Source organism: Suricata suricatta, chromosome 15, assembly GCF_006229205.1.
Source record: "Suricata suricatta isolate VVHF042 chromosome 15, meerkat_22Aug2017_6uvM2_HiC, whole genome shotgun sequence".
NCBI lineage: Eukaryota > Metazoa > Chordata > Mammalia > Carnivora > Herpestidae > Suricata > Suricata suricatta.
This window is the reverse complement of record NC_043714.1, coordinates 22284416-22306781: the sequence shown is the minus strand read 5'-3', so window position 1 is coordinate 22306781 and position 22366 is coordinate 22284416. Positions and strand designations below refer to the sequence as shown.

Sequence of the window (22366 nt, the reverse complement as noted above, 5' to 3'; positions counted from 1 at the left end):
GGAGAGAAAAAATTTGCCACCAGACTAACAAAGTTAAAGGAGCTCATTACCACTAAGCCAGCCTTACAAGAAATGTGAAAAGGAATTATTTAAGTCGAAATAAGAGGCCATAACTAGAAGTAAGAAAATTAAGAAAAATTTTACTTGTAAAACTAAACATATTGTAAAGGTAACAGATCATTAACATAGCTAGTAAAGAGATTAAAACACAAAAGTAGTTATATCAATTATATATACAAAAATTAGTCAAGGGATACACAAATTTAAAAATGCAAAATATGACATCATATGCATAAAAATGGATAAGGAAGTAAAAATTTAATGTTTTTATAATATGTTCAAATCTAAGCAACCATCAACTCAATATAGACTGTTATACCCATAGGATGTTATATATGAACCCCATAATAACCACAGACCAAAAACCAATAATCAGTACACAAAAAATAAAGAGAAAGGAATCCTAGCATTACACTAAAGAAAGCCATCAAACCACAAGAGAAGAGAGTAAAAGAAGAAAAGGAAAGGAAGAAGAAAACAACTTCAAAAATCAGAAAACAAGTAACAATATGGCAGTAAGTACATACTTATCAATAGTTAATTTAAATGTACATGGACTAAATGCTCCAATCAAAACACAGAGTGAAAGACTGGATAAAAAACAAGGCCCATCTATATACTGCCTACAAGAGAATCATGTCAAACCTAAAGATACTCACAAACTGAAAGTTAAAGGATGGGAAAAGATATTCCATGCAAATAAAAGTGAAAAAAAAACTGGGTTAGCAATACTCATGTTAGATCAAATAGACTTTAAAACAAATACTGTAACAAAAGACAAAAAGGGTCATTATATAATGATAAAGAGATCAATTCAACAATATGATATAATAATTATAAATATCCATACACCCAACATAAGCACACCTAAATACATAAGGCAAATATTAACAGATGTAAAAAGAGAAACTGAGTCATAAACAGACTTTAATATCCCACTTATATCAATGGATAGTTTACTCAGACAAAATATCAATAAAGAAATGGCGGCTTTAAATGACATATTAGACCAATGGACTTAAATATTTAAAGAGAACATTCCACCCTAAAATAGAAGAATGCACATTCTTTTCCAGTGTACAGGGAACCGTCCCCAGGACAGATCACATGTTAGGCCACAAAATAAGTTTCAATAAATTTAAGATTGAAATTGTATCAAATATCTTTTCTGACCACAAGAGTATGAAATTAGAGATCAATTACAAGGAAAAAAACTAGAAGAAACAAAAACACATGCACACTAAATAATATGTTACTAAACAACCAATGGGTCAATAAAGAAATCAAAAAGGAAACCAAAAAGTATATGGAGACAAATGAAAATGGAAACACTACAGTTCAAAATCTTTGAAACACAACAGAAGCAGTTCTGAGAGGGAAGTTTATAGTGATACAAGCCTACTTCAAGAAACAAGAAAAATCTCAAATAAACAATGTAACCTTACACCTAAAAGTACTAGAAAAAGTAGGACACACACACACACACACACACACACACAAGCCCAAAATTAGGGAAAGGAAATAATAAAGATTAGAGTGGAAATAAATGAAATGGAGATTTAAAAACAATAGAAACAATCAATGAGACTAAGATCCAGTTATTTGAAAAGATAAATGAAATTGATAACCCTTTAGCCAGACTCAACAAGAGAGTATTCAAATAAATAAAATCACAACTGAAAAGTAAGTTACAACTGAAAACACAGAAATACAAAGAATTCTAAGAGTTTATGAAAAATTATATGCCAAAGAATTGGAAACCTAAAAGAAATCAATAAATTCATAGAAACATACAATCTTCCAAGACAAATCAGAAAAAAAAACCCAGAAAATATGAACAGACCAATAACCAGTAATAAAATTATATCAGTAACAACAACAAAAAAAACACCTCTCAACAAAAGTCCAGAATCAGATGGAAGCACAGGTGAATCTTATCCAAATATTTAAAAAACAGTTAAAACCTGCCCTTCTCAAACTATTCCAAAAAAGTAGAAGAGGAAGGAATGCTCCTAAATTCACTCTATGAGGTCAGTTTTACCCGGATACTCAAAACAGACAAATACACTACAAAAAGGAAAATTACAGACCAACATCCCTGATGAACATAAATGAAGAAAATCTCAACATATTAACAAACTAAATAAAAAGTACATTAAAAGGATAATTTGTCATGCTCAAATGAGATTTATCCCAGGGATGCAAAGATGGTTTTATATAAAATCAATTTGATACATCCTATTAACAAAATGAAAGATAAAAATCGTTATCATCTCAAACATGCAGAAAAAGCATTTGACAAAATTCAGCATCCATTCATGATAAAAACTCTCAACAAAGTGGATGGAGAGGGAACATACTTCAGCATAATCAAGGCCATATATGACAAGCCACAGCTAACATTATACTCAATGGTGAAAAGCCGAAAACATTTTCCATAAGACCAGGAACACAACAAGGATGTTTACTATCACCACTTTTATTCAAAATAGTACTAGTAGTCCTAACTGTAGCAATTAGACAAGAAACAAAAAAGGCATCCAATATGATTAGGAAGAAGGAAAGCCATTACTATTTGCAGATGAGAAGATACTATACATAGAAAACCTTAAAGACTTCATTAAAAAAATAGGATTAAAACGAATAAATAAGTTGAAGGATATGAAACTCAATATACACAAATCTGTTTCATTTTTATACACTACTAATGAAATAGCAAAAAGGGAAATTAAGAGAATAATCCCATTTACAACTACATCACAAAGAATAAAATACTTAGGAATAAATTTAACCAAAGGTTTAAAAAGTGGTGAAAGAGGTGAAAGACCTATACTCTGAAAAGTAGAAGAGATTAATGAAAGAAATTGAAGACAACAAACACAAATTGAAAGATATACCATGCTATGGATTAGAAGAATACTGTTAAAAATGTCCATACTATCCAAAGCAATCTACAGATTCAATGCAATCCCTATCAAAATACCAATAGTATTTTTCTAAGAAAAAAAGCAAAATATTATGAAATTTGTATGGAACTATCCAAGACTGTATAGCCAAAGCAATTTTAAGAAAACGAACAAAGCAGAAAGTATCACAATCCCAGATCTCAAACTATCTCACAAAATTATAGTAATCAGAACGGTATGGCTGACACAAAAACAGATACATAGATCAATAGAATAGAAATTACAAACCCATAAATAAGCCCATGTTTATATGGTCCATTAACCTATGACAAGAAGGCAAAATATGCAGTGGGGAAAAGACAGTCTCTTCAATAACAGTGCTGAGAAAACTGGACAACTGCATACAAAAGAAGGAAACTGGGCCACTATCTTCCACTAATCACAAAAATAAAATCAAAATGAATTAAAGACCTAAATGTGAGTCTGGATACCATGACACTCCCAAAAGAAAACATAAGCAGTAAGTCCTTGGACATCAACCTTAGCAGTATTTTTCTAGATTTGTCTTCCCAGGCAAAAGAAATAAAAGCAAAAATAGACAATTAAGACTACATTAAACTAAAAAGCCTTTGCACAATGAAGGAAACCATCAACAAAATGAAAACACCACCTACTGACCAGGAGAAGATACATGCAAATGGTATATCCAACAAAGGGTTAATATCAAAATAAAGAACTTTTGCAACTCAACAGCAAACAACAAAAATAAAAACACAAAAACTCAAACAAATAATCTGATTTTAAAATGGGCAGAAGACATGTAGAGATATTTTTCCACAGACATGCAGATGGCCAGACATGTGCAAAGATGCTCAACATCACCAATTATCAGAAAAATGGATATCAAAACCACAATGAGATATCACCTCACACCAGTTAGAATGTCTAGGATCAAAAAGACAGGCAATAACACATGTTGGCAAGGATGTGGAGAAAAGGAAATCTTTGTGCATTGTTGGTGAGAATGTAATTTGGTGCAGCTACCATGGAAAAGAGTATGATGTTCCTTAAAAACCAAAAGTGCAACACAATCTAGTCATTCCACTTCTGGGTATTTACCCATGACAAACAAAATACTACTTTGAAAAGACATATGCACTCTTATGTTTATTGCAGCATTATTTACAGTAGCCTTCACATGGAAGCAAACTCTACCTGTTGATAGATGAGTGGATAAACAAGTTGGGGTGTGTGTGTGTGTACATGATGGAATATTACTCAGCCATAAAAAAAAGAATGAAATCTTTGTTGTCATGAATGGACCTAGAGGGTATTATTCTAAGTGAAATGTCAGAGAAAAACAATACCATATTATGTCACTTATATGTGTAATCTAAAAATGCAAAGGAACAAACAAAAAACAACAGAAAGAGAAACAGACTAGTAAATACAGAGAACAAACTAGTGGTTGCCAGAGAAGAGGTGGGGGGGAGGATAGGCAAAATAGGGGAAGAGGATTAAGAGGTACAAAATTCCAGTTATATAGAGAGGAACAAAACTTATGGTTATGACAGAGGAGGTGGGGGGATGGGTGAAATCAGTGATGGGAATTAAAGTGTGCACTTGTGATGAGCCCCGAGTGTTGTACAGAAGTGTTGAATCACTAAATTGTGAAACATCTAAACTTAGGAAGTCTTAATCTTTTCAGAATAGCAGGTATCTTTGTATCAAGAGAAGACATCTTGTTTGACTTCCAACCTTTATCCTTCTCTGAACCTGGGAGGCTGAACTTATGAGTTATTGCAGTAAGACCCTGGCCTCCAAATCAGAATAGGATTCACCAGTGGGAGACATTGACAGATCAGGGCATGGAAGAGATTGAGGTTGGGCATTTTCCCCATAGCTTCTTCCCTTCAGACACCACAGGCTGGCTATGCACTTGTAGCTGAGACCACAGACACTGGCAGGTCGGGTTTCCATGTAACCACCTTCCTAATATTCTGGTGACCACCCCTTTCTGTTGTGTCTTCAGGATGAAGGTGGCAGTAGCCCCCTGCTGTCAGTACCTCTGGGATACGACAGTCAGTCCCGACTTCCTTAAATCTTGCACATCTTTGTAAATAATCCTCTTATTAAACACTTCTCAAATTAGTCAGTTTCAGAATGCCATCTGTTTCCTGCTGGGTCCTCAGTGATTTTGAGTCACAGAATGGGATTTGGGTTAGGCTGGAGGGGAATGGAAAGTTTTGACATGGTCAGAATGAAGAATATTATAGGGGTTTACTAGGCAAGCCCATGAATACATGACATGCACTCATCTTCCTTATCTTTGGGGAAAGAAAATATTGAAGAAACTAATCATTTATTGGACTGAAACCACCAGTCAACAATAAATTTAATTTTAATCATTAGTAATCATAATTGCAATATATTATAATTATATTATCACATTATTGACCACCAAATGATCAATATTTTTCACTCTGCGCCTACTAAAGTTAGTTATGATTATACATGTGTTTCCTTATCTGTAGCTAGATAATCTCTGATAGGATTACAATATTCAACCCAGAAATAAAAACAAGGAAGAGAAGAGAGAAGAGCAGAAACAGCAACAACGAGCCAAGAGCACATTCCTCATGTACTTTCTCCTTGAATCTTTGTAAACACTAGCCCTGATGTGGTTTCTCTCTAAATGTTTATAGCACAAATCCTGTATCACAAAATCCAGAATTCCATTACAAGTTTAATCACCCTATTATCTCTAAACATAGCCCAGACGTCAGTTTACCCTTGCCTGTAAGGGAGGCAGCCCCCGCAGCCACAGGCTCATCAAAAGTAAGGACTACACAACGTATATCTCTGTCAAGTTCTGCCCAACCCATTTTTTTTCAGATATTCAATATATGTTTACTGAATTGAAAAGGTGAAGACATGATGACGAATTTCCATGTATCAGGATGGGATAACCTTCGCCACATACTTTTATTTTCATTTGTGTTTGTTTTTGAGGCTATGTTTTCATAAGAGGAAAAAGGTAGATGGCATTCTGGGGTAGGAGTTAATTTTCTCCAAATTTGTAAATATTTATAGTTACAGAACTGCTGTATTAGTTAGGTTAAGCTAGGATGTGGTTATAAAACAACCCCAAATTTCAGTTGCTTAACATAAAGAAGTCTATTGCTCACATAACACAAATTTATCGCCTCTCAGTTCTGGAAGTCAGAAGTCTGGTGAGCTCAACTGTTTCCTTGCTCTGGTCTCACGAGGTTAAAATTGAGCTGTCAGCCAGCCTGTTCGCTCATCCAAGTTCTAGGGAGGAAATCTGCTTCCAAGCTTATTCAGGTCCCTGTCAGCCAGTGTTACTTTTTAGCTTCTAGTGGCCTCCCTGCAGTTCCTATATGTGGTCATATGGCCCCAGACCTCTCAGGATCAACAGCACGGTAGCACTAATCCTTCTCATGCTTGGGAATGCTCTGACTTCTCATTCTTCTGCATCTCTCTGCCTCCAGCCAGAGAAAGAGCCCATGTAATTAGTTTGGACCCCCATGGACAGTCCAGGGTAATTGCCCCTATTTTAAGTTCTGACACCTTGATTATACGAGCAAAGTCCTTTTTGCCACACAATATAACTTGATGGGCTTCATGGCTCCAGGGATTAGGGTGTAGACACCTTGGAGTGGGGGGGTCACCTGCCTACCATGCATGGTATGTTTTATACACACTATCCTGGGTGCTTTACATACATCAACCAATTTTCACAAAAATCTCTGAGGATCCTAACTTTTTTACAAGTGGGGAAGAAAGCAAAAAAGGTGAAATGAGCTGACAAAATTACCCAGTGTGTCAGTGGCACTGAGGAACGTCAGACGCAGGGACTCTGGCTCCCACATCTGTGCTCCTTACTGGTACAACACCTTCCCTCTCTAGGACTGCTTCTGCAGCCAGGAGTGTGTGTTGTCACAAAACGTCAGACGGCCACCTGGTCGTGCAGATTGCCAAAATTATCCCAGCCCAGCCAATATACATTCCTGACATATAGTCATACAACAAAATGACATGTTTTCTTAAATTCTTAATAGTTGTTTAAATCTACATCAACCTTACACTTACAAATAACCAACTTGCCGAGAAAGACATTTGTTAAAAATTAAAGCCCATCATTTACTTAAACAAAAAAGCAATTTCCTAAGAAATGCATTTCAATGTATTGTTTATAAAGAGATTATGAAGTTTGGCTTTAAAATATATTTTTATATGTATTTAATTTATATAATATATAATTTATATAGCCCCCAAAAGTTAGGGAATCTGTTTCTAGTGTCCAAGATTTACATATGGTCAAAAGAGATTACTAGAGGACTTTTCAGTGGAATACTAGTCTAGTTGTTTTAGTTATCCATTACTGAGTAACAAATGACCCCAAAACTTAGTTTAATAATACATTATATATGTTTATTTTTTTCCATAGGTCATAAATCGAGGAGAGGCTCAGTTGGGTGGTTCTGCCTCAGAGTCTCTCCTGAGGTTGTAGTCAAGGGGACAGCTGGGCTTGACCAGAGCCCAAGGAGCACTTTCCAACATGGCTCATCCAGGAGACTGTTGTAGTCAGCAGTCTCAGTTCCTCAGCATCTGGGCCTCTCCACAGACATGCTGGAGTGTCCTTCTGACATAGGAACTGGCTTATCTGTGTGTGATAAAAGTGGTCTAGAGGCACCTGGGTGGCTTGGTCAGTTAAGCGTCTGACTTTGGCTCAGGTCATGATCTCCCAGTTCCTAGGTTCAAGCCTGCATCAGGCTCTGTGCTGACCGCTGGCTCAGAGCCTGGAGCCTGTCTTCAGATTTTTTGTCTCCCTCTCTGACCCTCCCCTACTCATACTGTCTTTCACTTTCTCTCAAAAATAAATGAAAACATTGAAAAACATTTTTTAATGAAGTTGGTCTAAAATTTGCTATCATTGTAAACTGACTGAAAAGTTGAGAGGAGATATAGAACCATTACTTCTGTTACTTTCTAGAAGCTAATATGATTTACCAAAAAGAATCTAACTGACCTAGGTGAATTCACAACTAGCAAGTGGCAAAGACAAATCAAAATCCTATCCATCTGACATCAAGGACTACATACATTCCTCTACCTTACACTGCCTTACAGAATTATTGTTTTAAGCTGTTTTCACTATTGCTAATAACCTTTCCTAGCTGTTCTTTATAAATATTTTTGAATCTTGTGATTTTTATTTCATACAAGCTTGGTATATGACAATCTGAATTTTTCCAAAATATAAATGGTGTAATAATATTTTGAGATTCTTCGTGTTGCAAAAGGCCTAACAAGATTTGGTTTCTTTCAAAAGAAAATTCTGTGGGCTCATTTAAATTATGATGTAACTTATGAAAAATTAATATACAGAGAACATGAGCAGAGACAAAATGGAAAGAACAGGGTGTTCAAGGAAGGAGGAGTAATCCAGTTTGGCTGGAATATAATGTATATGTCGGGAAGTGTGAGAGATAAACCTGGAAAGTAATTTATAATTATTTATGTATAAAATTACACAACTGTGCCTTATTAGGTGACATCTGCTTAGTCTCAGAAGTATCTAATTGGAAGTACAGATACAAATGTAATTAAGTAGGCACTGATGTGTGATATAGAGTTTTCAAAAATGACGTTGTTGTAACTTAGATATTGTAAAGGGCAGATATCTTAATTGTATAGCTAAAAAGATTTTATATGCTTACTCCCTGATAGCCACTAGCCAGAGCAAAATGCAGAACAATTTCAACACCCCAAAAGGCTTCATTATACACTCTAGTTAAAACTCCCCCCACCCGCCCCAAAAACAAACTTAATATTGTGATTTATATCACCACAGATTAGATTTCTTATTTGTTCTTTTTTTTAAATAATTTTTAAACATTTATTTTGAGAGACCCAGCATGAGCAGGAGAGGGGCAGAGAGTGAGGGAGACAGAACCTGAAGCAGCCTCCAGGCTCTGAGCTGTCAGCACAGAGCCCTACAGAGGGCTCGAACCATGAGATCATAACCTCAGCCAAAATCAATGCTTAACCAACTGAGCCACCCAGGCACCCCCTGTATGTTCTCAAAGTTCATATAACTTGTTACTTTTGTATCTGTGAGATTTGCCTTTGTTGTTACAAGTAGAGGTAGGTTTTTTTTTTAAGTTTATTTTGAGAGTGAGCAGGAGCAGGAGAGGGGAAGAGAGAGAAGGATAGAAGGACACAGAGAGAGAGAATCTGAAGCAGGCTCAGTGCTGTCAGCACAGAGCCCGATGCAAGCCTTGAACTCATGAACCAGGAGATCATGACTTGGGCCAAAACCAAGAGTCAGATGGTTAAAAAATTGGGCCACCCGGGCACCCCAATAGCTGTAGTTTTTATTGCTGTGAGATTCTCTGGTATATGAATATGTATTTGTAGTATTAATATAGTTAACACTTCCATTCAGCTGTTGAGGAGTATTTGAATTATTTCCAGTTTGGGACCACTATAAATTTGCAATGAACATTCTTTCACATGTCTTTTGATGTGCTAAATCTTTATTCTTGTTGTGTTTATACCCAGGACTAGAATTGCTGGATTATAAATGATAATACGGTTAACTTTAAATGTTTTCTACCAGGGCGCCTGGGTGACTCAGTCAGTGAAGCCCCCCAATTCTTGATCTCAGATCATAATCTTACGGTTTGCGAAATCGAGCCCTGCATCGTGCTCTATGCCTGCTTGAAATCATCCGTCTCCTTCTCACTCCCCACCTGCCCGCCCCTTCTGGCATGCGCATGCGCTCTCCAGCGCTCACCCGCCCTCTCTCAAAACTAAATAGATAAATGAATGAATAAAGTGTTCTACCAATTTACACTCCCACCAGCAATATAGAATTCCAACTGCTCCACATCTTCCCCCAACACTTGTTATTGTCAGTCTTTTCATTTCAGCCATTCTGGTGAAAGTTTCCAAGTACCTCATTCTGTTTTGTTGTTGTTGTTTTCATATTTATTTATCTATTTTTATCTAGAGAGAGAGAAAGAGAGAGGACAAGCAGGGGAGGGGCAGAGAGAGGGAGAGAGAGAATCCCAGGCAGGCTCTGCACTGTCGGCATGGAGTCCAATTCGGGGCTCAAACCCACAAATCATGAGATCATGATCTGAGCTGCAATTTAGAGCCGGACACTTGGACACTTAACCGACTGAGCCACCCAGGCGTCTCCTTCATTCTGGTTTTAACTTGCATTTTCCTGATAATGCAGAGCACTTTTTCATGTTTCATTTTGCCATTAAGCTATCCTCTTTTGTGAAGTAGTCTGTTCATGGAATGTAGACTTTACCCAAGGTTTTTTTTAAAGAAATGAAGGTGTAGGCTTTTATATAACAAAGTAAACCCTCCCCCTCAAAAAAAAAAAAAACCCATAAGTATCTTTTTTTTCCTTCTCATGGCAGTTGCTTCATTTTTTTCCCTTTCTTCTGTCTTTACATAAAGATAGAAATCTTCTCAAATTCTCCCCCACTAAAAAATTCTTCATTCCTGCCCTACAAGATAATAGCTAATCAAACCTTACTCAGCAAAGTGCACACTTGGTCCATACCTATTGAGTCATAAACTTGCTGCCTAGGGAACCTCAACACAGCTCATTTATAAGATGATAAGCCGCCTCCAGCGCCTTCTGTTCAGTGTCCACACTTGCAAAGTTTTCTTCACCAGTTTTCTTTATTGCCAATGCCTCAGATGCTCAGTCCTCTGTGTCTGGGGAGGAGCCCTTTGCTGGTCCTAAATCTACTAGGTTATAAGCCCCTCCCTTCAAACTCAAGTTACCTTATTTATAAGTTAATTTGCTTATTTAATTTCTATCTGTTCTCAGTGGAAGTTCTTTGTTTTGTTCAATGTTGAAACTCAAGTGCCTAGAAAGAGTGCCTGACACATAGTAGGTGCTCATACTGATTATGTGAAAAGACGCTCAACATCACTAATCATCAGGAAAATGCAAATCAAAGCCACAATGAGAGATCACCTCACACCTCTTAGAATGGTTGCCATCAAAAAGACTAGAAATACCGAGTGCTGGTGAAGATGTGGAGAAAAAGAAACACGTGTACACTGCTGGTGGAAGTACAGCCACTGTGGGAAACAGGGTGGAGTTTCCTCTAAAAGTTAAAAATAGAACTACCCTATGATCCAGCTATTCAACTTGGGGTGTTTACCTAAGAAAATAAAAAGAATAATTTGAAAGAATATGCACATCCCTATGCTCATTGCAGCATTATTTACAATAGTCCAAATATGGAAACAACCTAAGAGCACATCAATGGTTAAAGAAGATGTGGTATGTATATTATATATGTTCTTTCCCAGCCATAAAAAGAAGGAAATCCTGCCATTTGTAACAACATGGATGGACCTTGAGGGTATTATGCTAAGTGAAATAAGCTAGGCAGAGAAAAACAAATACTGTATGATCTCACTTACATGTGGAATCTAGAAAAAGAAAAACCCAAGCTCATAGATACAGAGAACAAATTGATAGTTTTCAGAAGTGGGGGTGGGAAAAATAGGTGAAGGGAATCAAAAGGCATAAACTTTCCATTATAAAATGGTTGTAATGTAAAGACCGTAGTGACTATAGTCAATAATACTACATTACATGTTTGGAAGTTGCTAAAAGTAAGTCTTAAAGGTTCTCAGCACAAGAAAAAAAAATTATAATTATGGTAACAGATATTAACTATGCTCTCCTTGCAAATATGCAAATATTGAATCATTATGTTGTACACCTAAAATAATGCAATGCCAGTTATACTTCCATTAAAAAAGATAATTTTAAAGCTTCAAGCTTAAAAAAAAAAAGTACTGAGAATATTATTGTATCCTTCCTGACATCCAAACCCCTCTAATAGGAAACCATCCCAGTTTCAGACTAAGTATCCAACTGTACAGAGTGAAGCCCATATACTACCAAAAAACCCAATCCCATCCCCTCAAAGGAAAGCAGGTAGCGCTCTGAACCACATAATCCCATCTTCTGGCCATAGCTACCTTAACCCTATGACAGCTGATGGGATTGAGGGCAACACTAACTGAAGGATTCTAGAGAAGAGGTTTTCCTGCTCTTTCAAGAGACTTTCTGGAAACCATCTGCTCTCTCCCCACCATACAATCACCTCCACCTCAGATGTGGACAAGGAGGCAGGTAACGCAGGGCTGGTCTGCAGTTCTCTTGTAATGTCAGCCTCAGGAGGAAGAGGACCCAAGAGAACATGGAAAAGGAGAAATATGGGTTCTTTGTGACATCACCAAGCCACTGAATCAGACCAACCCTAAAGCCTGTCCTAGTACTTACATAAATCAATAAACCTTCCTTATCATTTAAACCCAGTTTGAGTTGGGTTTTGCATTTTTTAGAGCTGAATACACCTGTACAAAAAGGCAAGGGCATTCACTGTAGGTAAGAGGAGCAGAAGGAGCAAAGGTAGAGAGGAATAGAACAGCATGATCCTTAGGGGAACTAGAGGCATTGCAGTATCTGAGCATAGACTCGGAGGAAAGAGGGGTGCCTGGGTGGCTCAGTGGGTTGAGCATCTGACTTTGGCTCAGGTCATGATCTCATGGTTCATGAGTTCAAGCCCCCTCGCGGGCTCTGTGCTGACACCTCAGAGGCTAGAGCCTGCTTTGGATTCTGTTGTCTTCTCCTTTTTCTGCCCCTCCCCTGCTCACCTCTGTCTCTCTCAAAAATAAACATTAAAAAAAATGTAGACGGGGTCAGAATGGGAGACTAAATGTGTACCATGCCACAACACACTGATTTCTTCCTCTAGGTAGTGACTTAAAATGAAATTGGAGGGGGCAGAGCAATTGTCTCAGTTTTTGAGACAGGTCACTAGCAGGTTTGAAATGGGTTAGCTAGGAAAGAAATTGTGAAAACCTGAGCAAAGGCAGAGTAGTAAATGTAGATTAGGGAACAAGTATAAGATTTCAGAAGGTTGAACCCACATAGTTAGGTCACCTAATGGATGCGAGTAGTAAAGGAGAGGGAGGGGTCGGGACTGATGCCCACCTTTCTAGCTTGAGTTTCCTGGCAGTCAGTGGCATCATTTACTGAAATGGGGAATACAAACTAATGAGTTCCACTTTTTGACAGATTGAGTTTCAGGAACTATGAAATATGCAAGTGTTGTTTGGCAGATGCAATAATGTCCTGCATGGTGCTTTTAGCTTTTTAAAGATCAATTTTGTAATTATGCTTTTTGCATAAAAATTCAGATTTACCCCTTCTCTTGAAAAATCAGAAGAGCTGACCACATTGAGCCAGTATTCCCACAGTAAACTTAGATTGTGTGTGTGCCCTTCCATTAACCATTGTACCAAGCATCCCACTGTCTTACACCCAGCCTGCTCCATCTGCACCCCCCCCCCGCAGGGATCTGAATTTGCAACCCCTCCTACTGATGCAATTGAGGTCATGGGAGTATCACCCCCTGAATCAAGTTTCCATCACTCCCATGTACCCTGCATTCTAGGTACATTTCTAGTGGCATCTGAGGCCTTTCCAGCAACAAACTCTCTGGTTACCACATTCTACCACCTTCTGTAGTCAGGCTTGCTGCTACAGCTGGTCCCATGGTCAATACCTCTAAGCTCCCATCCAGCATTTCCCCCTTCCTTTGTCTTTTTTAGCTCTTCTTCCTTGACAGGGGGTAGACCCTCTGTCAAGAACAGAAAAGGAGAGGTCAGAAATGGATCAGCTAAGTTGTGACAAACTGGGCTAAATTGGAGGAAGCTAAAGGTTACAGCCTCCCAGGTACATGTGCTTAAGCCAGGGCTGCCACTTTAACGGAACCAGAGGTGATAACACACTCACATGAACGTGTTCACAGGGTACCCTCCGGTGACCAAAATGGCCCACCAAAGTCTCCTCCCTTCCTCCAAAATGACCTCTTCTCTTCTCAACCCTATTATCAACTCCTTTTTCTTTTTTTTTTCCTTCTTCCCTTTTTGCACACTCAGCATCTCTAAGCATCTACATGACTAAACTTTACTCAAGACAATGGTTGAACTTGAAAACTCGGTAATTTGAATCAAGAAGGGAGTAAAACTGAACCCTGCTGGCGTTAGGAAAAGAAGCTTCCTAACCTAGATGATTAGTAGGAAGTTGTGTACATTGAGGGACCTACAGTCAAGTGCATTTCTGAGCAGCCACAGAGCAAATTAAGAGGCTACTCTTAGTTATGCTCAATTTATACCAAAAGGAAGGCAGCGGAGTTCTTGGTTGCTGGCATTGTACTGATCCTGGGTTATTTGCACAGGGGAGCCTGGTGTATGCTCTTTGTCTGAAAGCACGCTGTTCTCATTAGCAGTAATGTCCATACAGGCCAGCTCATGAACACTAAGGAAGTAGAAACTCTTCACTTCCTTTGCCTTGAATTATTGCTTCCTCTCTTGGCTTTCAGAATTGCAAATTGAATCTTATACAGGAAAATGTGTCTTCCGCACACTGGCCACACGTATGCTTATATTTAGAACAGGTCCCTCTACTTTTCTCTATTACCAATAATATCTTTTTGGTCTTATGTCTCTTTAAAATTTTTTTTTAATGTTTTATTTATTTTGGGTACAGAGAGAGATAGAGCATGAGAGGGGGAGGGGCAGAGAGAGGGAGACACAGAATCTGAAGCAGCCTCCAGGCTCTGAGCTAGCTGTCTGCACAGAGCCCGATGCGGGGCTCAAACCCACAAATGTGAGATCTGACCTGAGCCGAAGCCAGCCACTCAACCGACTGAGCCACCCAGGCGCCCCTTATGTCTCTTTAAAAGGACACTGCTAAGAGAATTATTGGCGGTGGTGATGGTACAGATGCTGTGATTTAGCTTCATCAGCAACAATATTAAAGAAAAAATGTTGAAATGTTAATAAAATCTAAATCCCACTACTCTTACATGTTTTTTTTCATATAGCTTCATTCAGCGGTGCTTGGGTGACTCAGTCGGTTAAGCACATAGCTTCATTCTGTGTGTCCATATTAAATATATTGTTTTATAATGTTTATATTCTTATCACTTAATATACATTTAAGTACCTAGTGGTGGGTAGTATGTCAGTGACTGTGAGTGAGACAGCCATCATTCTCACCAAGTCTTAACTAGACTTATTCATTTATCAATACAACATTAATCTTTACTGGCTACCAGAGCTCATGGGTATTTCCTTAAATAACAATAAAAAAAAATCTCAGATGTGCTTTTCCACACCGCCAAACAATTAACTCAATTTTCCAAGGACATAGACCGGGTGTCCTACAAATTTGACTCCATTCCAATACTATCTACTTGGAGAAAGCCACTTCCAATGTGAATCGAAAATCCAAGTTATCTCTTGTACTGCTGACCCACTGGCTAAAAATCAGAAGTTCCCCAACCCACTCTTTGAGTTTCATTAATTTCCCAGAGCAGCTCGCAGAACTCAGGAAAACTATTTACTTACCAGATTACTGGGTTATTGCAAAGGATAAAAACGAACAGCAAGAGGTCCCAAACACAAGAACTTCTGTCCCGGTGAAGTCTGGGACCCGACATGTAGATGTGTTCTGGCTTACCAATACGGAAGCTCTCCAAACGCTGTCCTTTGGGTTTTTAAAGCTTCATTACACAGGGGTGATTGGTTAAATTATTAGCCATTAGCAATTGATTTTAACCTGGAGACTCTCCATCCCAGAGGTTAGGGGGTGGGACTAAACCAGTCACAAAGTTGGTTCCCCTGGCAACCTGCCCCATCCTCAGGTGCTTTCCAATAGTCATCTTATTAACATAATCTCAGGTGTGGTTGAAAGGTGCTTCTTAGGAATATCATGAAACTTTATCACTTAGGGAATTCCAAGGGTTTTAGGAGTTCTGCACCAGAAATAGGGACAAAGACCAAATATATATTCCTTATTATGAATCACAATATCCTCCTCAAATGATATTCTAAGGAGAGCATATAACTTTTAATTCTTTGCTTCCCAACCCTTGTGGAAAGCTCAAATTTGAGAAATAACATCCATGTAGAATTGCATGAGTGTCCTTATTCAAGCATTATTTTATATTCCACTCTTTGATCAAGCAAGTCCCTAAAGTTGCTACCTAACTTGGATTTTATTTGACTGAAATCTACTGTGTTAAACTCTTAGTGTACCTCAAGGGATGTTGATAGAATTGGTCATATTAAATCTCAAAACAAGAAGTATAAATGGAAATATGTGAAAATTTGTATTATCTCAAAAGTTATCAAACAAATTTAAACAGTGAGATGACTATTTTTGCTTATCAGATTAGCAAAGTTTTTTTAATAGATAATGAATACTTTACTGGATAACCACAACTGTTTTGGTCTAGGAGGAGGGTCAAGCATGAGACAGGAACACAGGACATAGTCAGAGACCCAATCTATTCATTCCTGCATTCAACAAGTATTTTTTAAGGTCATACTGATGTGGGAAGCAAAGGTAAAAAGAAAAAATTAAGTCTCCTCACAGCTTCCATCCCACTGACAAGTCCTTGAGACAGGCAGTGACCTTCCTCTAGGACCTCAACTGCGTTGATGTTAATATTAATATTTAGCCAAAGGCAAAAGATAATTTTAGCTTAACATTATCATGACCCCAGTAGGATCCTGTAAGTCTCCTTTAACACACAAAAATTTATTTGGAAACTTCCTTTATGTCTGCCCTCAAAGATAAATGTTAGCAATCATCCTCCAAGCAGATAGCCCACTGATATATATCTGAAGGTTCTTATGACTAAAGGTTTATTAGACAGTAATGAATGACCTTTTCCTAACAATAGCTAGCCCCCTCAAGGTCCTGGAAACCTTGCTTCCAAAATTCCATAGTGACTTACGCTACCCTAACACCCTCCCAACTTGAAAGTGTATTATCAGTTACCTGTCACAACCCTGGTTCAGCTCTTTCTTCCCATGAGTCGTCTCTCTATGCTTTAATAAAACCTTGTTTTTGCACTGAACACATCTCAAGAATCCTTTCTTGGCCATCGGCTCCAAACCCAATGTTTCCACATCAATACTATGTACTGGGCACTGGAATAGATGATGAGAACGTGATGGTGAGTGAAACAAATATGAAACCTGCTCTTGTAAAGATTACAGTCTAGTGGGACAGATAAATATCAATCAAATAATCACACTAAAGAATGTATCATTGCAATCTGGGTTGGATGCACTGCCGCAGAGACCACTAGGTGTCCCCATATCCATTCACTCCATCTATAGTAACAAATCAGGTTTAAAGCTGGGCAGCCAAAGTAAAGACTAATTTCCCAGGCTCCCTTGCAGCAAGGTGTGGCCATGTGATGAAGTTCTAACCAGTGAGTAAAAGTAATAAGTCATGCCCTTAGAAAGAGTGGTTATGCCCTCCCTTTCCCCTTTTGCCTTCCACTCACTGAAATGGGAATATGGTGGTGAATTGTCTTAAAGCATGCTGGTGAGAGTAACTTAGTGACGTCCACACAACAAGGTAGAAGGATTCTGGACTTCCAACATCAGAGACACTCTAGAGAAGTTTTGGGTTGCTAAGGCCAACATTATATTGTCAGCAAAAGAAAAGACTTCTGTCTTACTAAATTGACCGTGGTCTCTGTTTCAGCAGCAGATCTGTGTTCTAAAAAGAAGAACATTCTTTAAGAAGATACAGTAAAGGGTCCTGACCTGTGCTGGTGAGAAAGTGGGCTTCTCTGAGGGGCTGAGGCTAGAACTTAGATTGGTGAATGGATGGATTTGATCAGGCTGGAGAATGCGGTGAGGTAGAGAGGAGTCCTGGAGGATAGCTTGTTTAAAGAACTGAATACAAGGCCACTGTGGCTATTCAGCCTGGAGAAAGGATGTGTAAGAATAATGGCAGAAGCTGATGCTGGCTTGGAAGGACTTGAAGGTGTATCCGAGACATGGATCCTCATCCTAAGAACAGCGGGAAGCCATTAAAATGTTTCCATCAGGAAAATGAGATGACCAAGTCTGTGTTTCAAATACATTGCTCTAGTTGGGATGAGGGTTAAGGTTAGGTTTGGATAATATTGCAGAAGAGAGAGAGAAATTATGGTGTCTTTGTCTACAGTCCTGGGCCTTGTGAGCACAGGGTACACACACAAGATTGTTTTGTACAAATGGCAACATTGTTTGTAGTAGAAAACACGAGCAACTTCATGTGGCCACAAAATGAATCTCACAAACATTGTGCTGACCAGAAAGAAGACAGAGGTAAAAGAGCACATGCAGTATAATTCTATTCATACAGTTCAGAAACAATCCAAACTAGCCTGCATTAAATCTAAGGTGCCACTGATCGTAAAACATGCTGTTATTTTACATATCTGTATTTATATTTTGTACTTTTTCTAATAAAGAAGAAAATACTGTAAATTAAACCATGAGAATCCATTACTATAAGCATATCTCAACTTCAGATATGCTAAAATATGAAAAAGAGATCCTCTTGGATTTGCTACAATGAGGCACACTGTTTAAAGATTCATACACAAGAGGTAAAATTTAAAAGCAAAGCCACTGGGGCACCTGGGTGGCTCAGTCCATTGAGCGTCTGACTTCGGCTCAGGTCATGATCTCACAGTTTATGAGTTGAGCCCCACATCAAGCTCACTGGACAGAGCACCTTCAGATCCTCTGTCCTCCTGTCTCTCTGCCCCTCCCCTGATCATGCTCTCTATCTCAAAAATAAATAAACATTAAAAAAATAAAAGCAAAAACACTAGCACAGAAATCAGGAGGGTGGATACTTCTTGGAGAGAGGGCTGATTGTGTAATCAAGAAAGGGCATACAGGAGTGGGGAGGCTTCTAGAATACAGCAGTGTTTAATTTCTTAACCCAGAGAGCAGTTTATGATTACTCCCTAAACTGTGCATCCAGATTTTATACACTTCTCTGCATGGCATACTGAGGTTTGTGAGGGACTGGCTGATTTAGGATGTGCCAAGGGTGGAGGGTGTGAGGGCAAAAGACCGAAGCCTGCAGAATGAAGGACAGGTAAGCAAGAAAAGCCTGGAAGCACGAAGACCAGCCAAGAGGTATATAAGCCTGACCTAGGTAGCAGCATGAGTACAGAAGAAAGGGAGCAAATGGGAAAAAGGCTTGGAATTTAACATAACATGGTCTTGGATCTGGCTAGATATATTGGTTGGTTGGGTTATGGTTACATTGACATAATCTTAAATATCATTACCATCTTCATAGCCATTGTTTGGGGAGAGATTAAGTACATTTCAGGCAATGGCATTCTGCACGTGTAGTATTGTTAATCTTCACAACCATCTGAAGTGTTAAATATTGTTATCGCCAGTATTTTAGAGATGAAAACTGAGGCTTAAATCGCACAGTTGCTGGCTGAGCCAGGACACAAAGCCAGGTCTGACCAGCACTCCCGCCATGGCTTTACCAGTCCCCTCTCACTGCATTCAAGGACCAGGGTAGCTCTTCCCTTCCACTGTGTGCACAAAGATTGTGTTACTCGGTGCGTGCTTTACCCAACTATCAAAGTGAAGCAAGCAACTTGATCTTCTGAGATCTTCTATTCTTCAGTCACCCTACCCTGAGTCTCTACCTATTTCTAGTGGAGAAATGGTCCTGAACAGTCAGCCTCCATACTTGCCTATAAGTCAAGGGGCCAGAAGCAGTGTGAGGGGCTTGTCTACATACAGAAGTTAAATGGTGTTTGAACTCTGATTCTGTGCTATTGTTCCAGGAGGCTCATTAAGGAAGGGAATGGTACAAGGAACTTGTTCTTCCATGAAATTAGAACAAAATCTTTCCTGTAGTAAATCCATATAGGATGAAAGAATAAACAGACATGCTCATCTCCCCCAAGAGGCCATGAGAGATAAATTCTAATAAATGACAAACGAAAACAGCCATATAAGAAAGAGAAAGAGGAATGCTGGAAGAAAAGGTAAAGGATTATGAAGACAAATTCATAATTTACTCTTCACAATTTGGCAGAGCCTACTTTAAGAATAGCCTGATGTTCTCAGTAATGCTTTCTTTGTCTTTATTATTGACCATATACCACCAAAAAATATATGTCAGGCCAGCTTTCTATTTATAGTTAGTAAGGAAGTGTTTTTTTTAATGTTTTATTTATTTTTGATACAGAGAGAGACAGAGCATGAGAGGGGAAGAGACAGAGAGAGAAGGAGACACAGAACCGGAAGCAGGCTCCAGGCTCTGAGCTAGCTGTCAGCACAGAGCCTGACGCGGGGCTCGAACCCACGAATGTGAGATCTGACCTGAGCCGAAGTCGGAGGCTTAACTGACTGAGCCACCCAGGCGCCCCTAAGGAAGTGTGTTTTTACATATAAAGAAGCTACTTTTCTTCAATTTCATTGCTTTACTAACTTGGAAAATGTGTCCCTTATAAATCGCAAACATTCTTGTGAATGTGCTATGAAGGTTTGTCATCCAAGGTATAACTTCTACATGACCAATTGTAGGATATTGTCAAACATTGGCTGTGAGGGGTTACCAATGTCATTGTGAATACTGACTTTCATGTTCTTGGTTGTGTAGTGGCTCTGGCCATCCTCCATTCACCCCTTTCTTCCCTACCCTGCTGCGTGCCCTGCACTGGCCTGTGAGACTCCGATAGCAGCCCCCTTGCCTTCTGGTCTCATCGGGTGCAGTTAGTGGAGAGCCCCGCAGGAGATCTGAGGGAGGTAGCAGAGTGCACTCCCTCCCCGAGGGGCTACTTCCAGCTGGTCTCGTTGCACAAAGAATGGGGGGCAGGCCTCAGCCTCTCTCAAACACTCTCTGTCTCCAGTTCCTCTACATGGCCCCCTAGCCTTGAGGAATAATGGAGTCCACTGATACTAACCCTGCACTATTCTGCAGGGTTTCCCTACGTTTAGTCTTCTGTAAACAGTTCTTTATTAAACCCTCTTGGAATTATCCTAATTTAAATGTGTCATCTGTTTTCTGCTGAGACCCTGCCTGACACGGTAATAATACCTTACAGCTAAAGCCTTTTACAATTTCTCATTAATTTATTTATACTTGGATACGTGGATAGCACTTTTTCAAGTTTTTTTAAACAATAGACCTAGAAATGCAAGTGTCCATGTTTGATTTTTGAGTCACTCTGCTGTGAGTAGACCTGAACATCTCTTTGTTCTTGTCACAGGCATTTTTATAGCCTTTGTGTCTGTATTTCCACCCCTTGTTCCCTGAGAGGTCTTTATACTTATGTAATGTTAAGGCATGAAGCTGCTCCTTCCCATTTGCTCTTCGCTTTTTATCCTCTAACCTTCTGACTCAGAAGCCTGTGTGTTGACCTCAAAGACAGGGAAGTGGTTTTCTATTCGTATCCTGGCCCTCAGCCACAGAGCCTGGCAGGGAATGGAATTCAAGGCAGATATTTCGAATGAATGAAGAATGATGCCTATTCTGGATCTCAGTTATTAGGGAACAAAAACATCAGATAATTGTCTCCTGAGAGAGCATACATGAGAAAAGAAGTAACGCTTGGTTATCAAGGCAGAGAGGAGTGTTGACAGGGAAGGCAAAGCACACAGAGAACTTACGGCCATCGGAAGCTGCCTTATCATTCCCTCCTCCAAAAATTCAAAATGACCAATTCTTTTTCTCTGAGTAAATTATCCCATTTAAACATTCATGAATTAACCACATTAACTTCTAATGAAAAGAAGAAGAAATGGTTTCTGTCTCATTTATTTCAGCTATCTTATACTCGGCAATTGTCAAGTTGAAAGATTTCTTTTTACATTGCTAATAATCCACTCTTCTCCATGAATAAAAATTTACTTCAAACTGAAAAGTGAGAGTTTGGGTTCATCTCTAATTTTTGACTCATAGTATACAATCCAGCTCTAACTAAGCTATGGGAGCATACAACACTCAAGACAAAATTTAAAAAACAATGAAATTCTTTGACAGAGTAAATTAAGTATAGTTTTTCCTGTTTCATCAAGCCGTGAACATTAGAGATGATCCAGTCCAAACTCTTCTCTTGGCAGATGAAGAGCGTAGTAAGGCCTGAGGTCAGATTGGTGGCACATCCAGGTCTGGGACCAATGTTCCCTGGCGCCCACCTGAAAAACAACTAGAAAATGGGGGCCCTGGGCACCCGGGCTAGTCCAAGAATACCTGGCCGACCTGCGCACCCCCCAGTCATCCTTTGAAGCACAACCAGTAGCTGACAGGGACTGGCCAGACTCTGGAGAATGACAGTAAAGCTGTCATTGGTGACACAAAAAAAGCAGCTGTGATTGGTGACAGCCAAAGGCCACTGAGATAAACAGGCCTAGAGGGCCAGGCCCTAATTTTTGTTTTAAAGCACTGGAAGTTTCCATCTTTGAAAAGGTTAGTATAAAAA

The 22366-nt window shown here is 39.0% G+C and overlaps 1 long non-coding RNA gene across 1 annotated transcript in view; it reads right to left on the bottom strand.

Moving 5' to 3' along the window:
• The window catches only part of LOC115279000, a 163844-nt gene extending 151617 nt beyond the window's left edge, over positions 1 to 12227 (bottom strand). The window contains exon 1 of the long non-coding RNA XR_003903154.1: positions 12143 to 12227. This is a non-coding gene — a long non-coding RNA (uncharacterized LOC115279000). The remainder of the gene's footprint in view (positions 1 to 12142) is intronic.
• Between the last annotated feature and the right edge of the window lie 10139 nt (positions 12228 to 22366).